Here is a 9,052-nt window from a genome sequence, read left to right as displayed (position 1 = left end):
AAAATTGATATGATCAGGTATAAAAGTCACGTTCACTAAAGCAAAAATCAGACTCAGTTGTTAAGTGAATAAACGAATTTATTTCACAATGTACAAAATCTTTTTATTCGCTTTGGTTTCAGTTGCCTGTGCTCAGGTAAGTGTAATGATTATTACTTGTTACAATTATTATTTAACAATGAATAATAAGGGGTGACTTTAAATGCATCTTAAGATTTGTGAAGAAATGTTTGCTTCAATTGTAGTTCAACGGAGTAATTAATAGTTTACTTTGTAATAACTTGAGTGAAGCCGCCAAGAAATGCCTTGAAGACCAACAACAAAAAGCTCTAGATTTAGCACAAGAATCCCGTGCTGAAATTGTGGCATGCAGGGATGATAACATCGATCAATTCGAAAATGTTCACCAAAGTATCTTTACCTTTTGGGAACATACCAAAGGGGAATTTCTAAACATTCGTGGAAAATACGACAATGATTGCCATGAGTTAGATAAGACCGATCTCTATGAAGTCAATACCTGTTTGAAAGACGTAAGATAAATAAAATAAAATAATTATATAATACGTTGAAAATATTTTATTTTTTTGAAATGCAATTGATCACTTCAAAGTGACAGTTTTCTATTATTTTGTTTTATTTTAGCTCTTACAAGAAGCCATCGACAGATCCGAACAATGGTTCGAGAGTCTTAATCAGACCTGGTCCGAATTTGACACCTTGGTCAACAAGGTCGAAAAATGCGCAAAGCAAACCTTGGAAGATTTCAAAGACAACTTGGTGCAAGTCGGTAAAGAAAGTGGCAACTGCTTAAAACTTACTGATAAATAAAATTTTATGATTAGCTATTTGTATTTATGGTGTGAAGTTTTTAGTTGTTTTAGGTAGCATTTTGACTAATAAAAATAGTTTATAAAAGTATGTAATGGATTTATATAATTTGGACTGATATAACTATTTTAAACTTCCAGTAGGGTAGTTATAGTAATGGGCCAAAAACCGAAAATGAAAGTTTTTGCATTTCTCCACGGTTTGAAGGTTTCTGATCATTATGGCATACCTCAGAAAAAATGAATGTGTGTGCGTGTGTTTTGTATGTACGCATTTTTTTCATTCACGGGCACACGAATCAACCAATGTGAATGGTTCAAAAAACATTCGATTTATATTTATTGGGAGATGTGCTTATTAGTTTTTGGCAAAGGCAGGTCCAGCCGTTACGGAGATACAGAGCAGTTAATACAAATCGAGTTTTTGAGAGAACGGAGTATCCAATTTGAATGATCTAACAAACATTCAGTTTGTAATGATTGGGAGAAGGGGTGATTAGTTTTTGGCAAAGGCAGGTCAAGCCATACCATAGATACAGAGTTAAATGTGCAAAACATAGTAGAGAAATAAGCGACCAATTTGAATGAATCAAAGAACTTTCTGCTTGTTTCAGCAAAATAATTGATTTTGGAAAAAAAACAATTTTTTTCAATATTTTTTTCAAAAAAAAATTTTTTGTATATCGAAAATAATTCAGATTTTATTTTTAATTCTGACTAAATTTCTAATACGCTTTAAACAAATAATTTCAACTAGAAATATTAGACAATATTACAATATTATAATAATCTATTTGAAAACATTCAATATTCCTTGAACACATCGTTACGGTACGGAAAGTACCAGAAATTTACCTTAAGGGCCACTAGTTTCAATTTTGATCTCCAAATCTTTTAAGATAGCTGAATTAGTACGTAAACCTATATTTCCAAGTGAAAACCGATGCCACTCTTGCTTGACATCAGGTTGCTCAAGGTGGGTATCAAACCTGTGACCTCTAATTAAAATCCAATCCAAAATTAATTCAGCAGTAGTAACTTTTTGCAGAATACATAGAATATAATGACTTTTCCTGTTTTTTATTCATGTATTTCATCACAAATCGTTTCAAAAACAATTTAATTTTGAACGCGAATAAAATATGTAACTACGTCGCTTTTTTATTCATTCCTATGTCGACAGAATTAACAAGAAACACGTATTAGTAACCCAAATACTAATCCAGTATGATTATGATTTTTACAATTTACCAAGTTTATTACTATAAATATGGATATTGGATACATGACATTTTGTAAATTTTCATCTAGACTTAATACTCTTAATCGTTTCAAAATTGATAAGACTTTGTATAAAAAGTCACATTAACTGAAGAAAAAAGTCAGACTCAATTGTTCAGCGAAGAAACGGAATTATTATATAATGTACAAAATCTTTGTAGTCGCTTTGGTCGCAGTAGCCTGCGCTCAGGTAAGTGCAATGATTATTATTTGCTCTAATTACTATTTAACAATAAATAAATTACTAATATTTATATTAACTTAGGACGCCACCATTCCATCTAATAATGACCTCGCCCCAGAAATCGACAATTATTTGGAACAGGTTAGTTTAAATACATCATAATATTTATTATAACGCAGATTATCTGACTTAAAGAAAATGTCTGTCTGAAATTGAAGTTCAACGAAAAAATTAACAGTGAACTTAGCAAATACGTGAGTGAAGCCGCCAAGGAATGCCTAGAAGACCAACGGCAAAAAGCTCAAGATTTAGCACAAGAAACCCGTGTTAAGGTTAAGGCTTGCAGGGATGATAACTTGAATATATTCGACGGAATTCGCACAGAGAGTGGTTCAGACATCGGGCACCATGCCAAGCAGTGCGTCATAACTAATATCAGTAGAGTTTGCTTGAATCAAGTAAGATGAATGAAGTATAAAAATATTAAATTAAATATTTGCAATCCGGAAGCTTAATAGATCGATTAGAATATAGAATATTTTAATGTATTTTGTTCTTTTTAGATACAGTCCGCGTTCGAACAATTCTTGAAACCCGAAGAATCCTCAAAAATATTCAAAGATATGTGGTCCAGATATGGCAACTTTGAAATAAAAGTAGGAGAATGCACAATAGAAGCCACGGACAAATTCACTGACAACATGGACCAAGTCCGTGAAGGCAATGCTGACTGTTTAAACCTTACAGATAGCTTAATTAATTTAGAAATTTAATAACAAACGGAAAATTGCTTATGATCAGGAAGCTGCTATTAGTATTAGTGGTGTAATGATTTTAAATGTTATATGCAGCATTTTGACAAAAAGTTCATAAAAATATTTAATGAATTTGTATAATTTAGAATAATATAATTACTATATTCAATATTAAAAAATTTCAATTTATGATTATAATGACGCTAAATATGAGTATGATTACTTAAACTAATGTTGATTTCCAAACATTTCAAAACATTTAGTGTAGCTGTGATTCCGTGCATATAATTAACAATTAATTAACTTCCCGAAGGAGAAGTTTTTTTGCTGTGAATCGACGTTTTCTTAAAAACGGCTGGATCTATTTCAAACATTTAAAAGCCATTCGAGGTATCTCGTTTGTCAGTTTTGTGCGACGATCGGTCATGCCGTTTCTTTATTAATAGCACGAAAGTGAAAAATTTTTTCGTCCACTTTTTAGCCCGCAATTCTGAATCGATTCTGAAAATTCAAAAACCGTTCAAAACCGTTAAAAAAGATATTGGTTGGGAATAGTTTAGAATTTAAGCTCATACTATCAAATCGATTATAAAAAATCAAAAACTGTTCAAAATTAAAAAAAAAATAAAACGATTTTTATAGAACTTTTTTCGCTGTATATATCATAGTCTTATAGAACTTATCTAAATATTACGGCCTTTTTCAATTTTTAAAATCGGTTCAACCGTTTTCAAAAAAAACGACAAACAGTCAAAAATTGGCCCACGTACTTTTTCCAAATTTGGTCTTACTCATTTCAGGATGACTTCAAACATCAAGACAACATAAAATTAGCAAATCGGATTTTTTCGCAGAAAACCAACTTTTCCTTCGGGAAGTTAACAAAAAAAAATAGATAAAAATGAAGCAAATTCAATAATGTAATAAGAAATATATATTTGAAATTCTATATCAAATCCTGCAATTTTCATAACTCTTATTTTTAATAATATCAATAATCAAATATCAATGGATCCAGATACCAATGCATAGGTATTTACGTAAGTATATAAAAATTATTTATCGCAAAACTCAGTCTTATTTGTATTTTTATATTCATAATATAAAAATAACAAGATGGATTATAATATTTGTAGTTTCTGCAACAACGTGTAGATTAATTTGAATCATTTCAAACTCGAAATAAGATCAACACATTTGTCGGCTAGCAAATTAATATCAAGCAACCATTTATTCCTTAAAGCCATTTACTATATTTATAAATAGATTATAAAATACAAACAGCAATTTGTATTAATTATAAATTGCAGTGATAATATATAAGCACAATCTCAGTAGCCAAAGACTTGTAGCAAGTGTTTCTAAAATGTATATTTAAAATAATTTTGTGTAATTAATTATGAAACAATGTAACAGTTGGATCACGTACGTCTTATTTATACTGTTTTATTTGAGTGAAATTATACATTAAATAAATTGATAATAAACGTAACAGATTCTTAGTAAAAAAATCTCTATTTACTGAATACATTATTCTATTTTTATAAATTCTATAATCGTCGTTTTTGTGATAATTAATTGTTCGTAATTAAAATTTTAGAAAATTAGTGACAACAAATAACCAGTGAAAATTGTGAGTAAAAATTATCGAATATTCTCAATATTTACTAACTCACTAATAGGAAGAAATGATTCGAATGATTTCCATGACAAATCCATTGTAAATTGAAAACTTATTGTAAAGTTTTCAAACTTGGACAAACCAGTAATTAAAGTTAAAAAAATCAATATTAATTTAAGAAATATAAAAAGTTATTTAATATACTTAATTCGGATTTGTGTGATGATATATGATTACTGTTCAAAGAAAATTGTCAGAATAGATATGTGAATCAATAGTAAATTTAGTTATTAAAAATACATTATTGTATGATAATATAGAATGAGTTACAAATATATTTGCTCTTAAATGGGCCAACTCCAATTATTACAAGCTATTAGATTGAATTAAAAAAAAAACAAGTTTAAAAATGAACAATAATGTATGTTGTTTTGAACGAAAAATTGTAATTTATAAACAAGAACAAAAATTAAACAATATGGGGCTCAATCATAGATATTACACTACGTGGTATAAGGTAAATAAAGATAAAGAGGTATATTTATGAACAAATTATTTTTGTCAGTTATTTTTATAACTGATTTCTATAATTTCGATCAACTTTTTACTACATCTAACGCTACTAAATGAACGACTGTTATCCATTATAATATTTTGTAAATCTACTAATTAATTACCTGTTATAATATTAACAACGGTGCTTTATTCACAAGTTGGCAAACGCTAAGTAAATTTATAACAGATTAGAATCTAGTGAATCAGACCATGAAATGTTGGTATAAATAACCAACGATATTAATCTTTTCTATCATAAATATTTCAAATAGGTTTTGAGCTGCTAATTACGAAAAATGTACTAATGAAATATGAAACATTTTTTGATAATTAATGTAATTAAAAGAAAGTTCAAACAATAATTTTAACACAAAAAGTTTGAAGTAACAAAGGCCATTTTTATATTGTTCAATAAAGAAAAGCGTAGTTTTATGAATTCACAGTGATTTAGCTATATTAAGTAAAAGTATGACGTTTAGAATATTAGCAAGATGCAAAAATTTGTGTCATTAAAAATATTTTATAAATATTTATGAACTCACAATTATTACATCTACTATCTGTTAAGAGACCTTGACAATACAGTGTAAATTTTCAGTACTCGAAATGTGTACAGGCTCTGACTTATGTAATAATATATTATCAAAATATACATGAATATAATTTACATTGAGAATACTCTAATATTATATGAAACACTTTATTTTGAAAACCTTAAATTTTGAACACAAGAAGAAAAGTATCAACAGATAAGTTTGAGTATTGCATAATTAACAAAGAGGCAGTATTATGAATTTAGACTGGTTTCGAAAATTTTAGGTGAAAGTGTAACTATAAATTTACTAGCTTGACGCAAAAGTTTGTGGTGTTAGAAATACAATTTGAAAAATTTTTTTTTATTTGAATAGCAATCAGAACCTCACGAGCTGTTGGGCTGAAACTTCTCACTTCGTATTTTTAGATGATTAATCCATCCATATTTGATGATTTTTTTTATTAGAATTCATCTAATAGGGGACTTTTTTTATTGGTGCAGCAATGCCGGACAAGGGCTATTTTCAATTGAAAACATAGAAGAAATATTTAAAATCACTAAAAGCTAAATAATCTGTACAGTGACTTCGGGTGCAGAAGTTGTTTATCACATGTACACATTATATATTATAGTAATGTTTTACCAAAATACATTAATAATATTGAAATTATTTGCTAAAATCAGTATAATAAACTATAAAACATTTTGTGCTCAATAATATAATTAAAGAAGATTTTAATGTGTTGAAGTCGTCGTGTTCTTAAAACTTTTTGAAGAATTTTATTCTCCGATAAATAGAAAATAATTCAAAAATAAAGGTGCTTCTTCCAAAATGAATCAAATCACCACAAATAATTAAAACAACATATATTCTAAATGATAAACGTTTTTCTATTACATCTTATGTAATTTATAATTGTCCAAGGGAATCAAGTAAATTTGTTGGGTTTCATTATAAAAATAAGCAGTCATCTGCAAGTAAACTATTGTAGGCTTAAAAGAATGCCCAGTTGCTGAATTCTCTCTTAATGGTATAAGGTGTAAGAGATATAAAGTTAACGTGATTTTTGTATTAGTGCTATATACACTATATATACCTATATACATTTCTTAATGCAAAACCTAATTGAAATAATAATATAAAATTAAAATTTACCTGGAAGTAGCAGTCGAAGCTGACAGCTATTCGAAAAGGTCTTGAAGTATCATCGTAGTGATGTAAACTGATTTGAATACACTGACAACACTGAATAAAAAACACACTGATCGACTTGTTACACAATGGAAATAACTAATAGCACTGAATTTGTAAAATCAAAATATCAGAAATATAACTAAAGCTTGCTTCTGCATCGGCCCGCCTTTTTTGTTTATAGCTATTGACCGATTTTAGAATTTTGACACGTTGTCCGAATATAAAATTAACACTAAATGAAACTGACTGATCAACTTGCTATACACTGGAAATAAATGATAACACTGAATTTGCAAAATCAAAACATCAGAAATATAACTAAAAATTAGCGTCTGCATCGGTCCGCCTTTTTTGCTTGTCCGAATTGCCCTATTCTAGTAATTTTGACATGTTGTCCGAATATAAAATTAACACAAAATAAAAATAAAACTGACGGATCAACTTGCTATACACTGGAAATAAACGATAACACTGATTTGCAAAATCAACACATCAGGAAAATAACTATAGATTAGCGTCTGAATCGGCCCGCCTTTTCCTTTGTCCGAATTGCCCGATTTTATAATTTTGACAGTTTATCCGAATATAAAATTAACACTAAATGCAAATAACTGATCGACTACTCACACAATGGAAATAACCGATAGCACTGAAATTGTTACAATAAAAATAAATGAAAATAACTAAAAATTAGTGCCTCCATTAGCCCGCCTTTTTTGTTCGCCCGTATTGTCCAATTTTAAATGCATTAATTATTATTAGTATAAAATTTAAATGTATTAATGTATTAAATGTATACGGAATAAGATTTCATTAATAATTAAATTATTATAAGATTTTGACATATGTGGTAATATTTTATCAAAATTAATTATAATATTGAATCTCTTATTGAAAATATACTAAATAAATATTAAACGTCTCATGCTAATTAATAAAATTAAAAAATAATTTCAAACAAAATTTTGAACATAAAGAAATAGTATCGAAGGCAATGCTTTACAATATTGTGCAATTGTCAAAGATGTAAGTAGACATAATTTAGAATGATTTAGGCCTTGTTAAGTATGACATAAAATCCATTAGCAAAACGCAAGGGTACCAGAAATAGTATTTACAAATATATATATATATATATATATATATATATATATATATATATATATATATATATATATATATATTAGGTTGTCAATTATCTCCCTTCCGCTTTTTTGCTCTTGGTTTATAATACAAAAGGCGGAAGGGAGATATTTGACAACCTTATATAAAGTCATAATCTATATATAATACATATATACAATATATATAATATATATATATATATATATATATATATATGTATGTCCATCTGTCTGTCTGATAGGTTTTCGCATATTTTTATTGAATTCAAGCGTTAAGCGACTTGGCAACTACTGTTTTATTTTAAAATTTGGACTTTTTCTTCATCATGTGTAATTAAAAAGTAGAAATAGCCCCATTTCACTCTTATTACAAACCCATTGTAAGGGTTGACCACCCCTGAATATTAATTTTATTTTTGTCTTTTATGCATTCGAAATTTATACATAAAATTATTAAGTGAAAAAAATTATGAAGTATAACTCCGGACAAGTTTCTGCATATTTTATTGAACCCAAGTGTTAAGCGACTTGGCAACTACTGTTTTATTTTAAAATTTGGACCTTTCTTTTATCATGTGCAATTAAAAAGTACAAATAGCCCCATTTTCACTCTTATTACAAACCATAGTGAGGGTTGACCACCCCTGAATATTAATTTTTTTTTGTCTTTTATGCATTCGAAAATTATACATAATATGCGTGTGAAATTTGCGGAAATTATTTAGTATAACTCCGGACAGGTTTTTGCATATTTGTGTGAACCAAGTGTTGAGCGAACTGGCCACCGCATTTTTTTTAAGTAATTGAAAATACATATTGCCTCATTATCAAACTTTTTTTAATTTGGGAGCCAATTTTTTTAAAGTCAACCCATTTTACTTCAAAATACTATTTCTTCTTATATCAATGGTCCACCACTAACATTTTTATTTAAATTTTCGTATTAATTTTCTATAATTCATAATTGAAAAA

The sequence above is a fragment of the Ctenocephalides felis genome, unplaced genomic scaffold (genome assembly GCF_003426905.1).
Source record: "Ctenocephalides felis isolate EL2017-DRISC unplaced genomic scaffold, ASM342690v1 CF-g0.4_SCAFFOLD_01492, whole genome shotgun sequence".
Lineage (NCBI taxonomy): Eukaryota > Metazoa > Arthropoda > Insecta > Siphonaptera > Pulicidae > Ctenocephalides > Ctenocephalides felis.
This window is presented reverse-complemented; position numbering follows the sequence as displayed.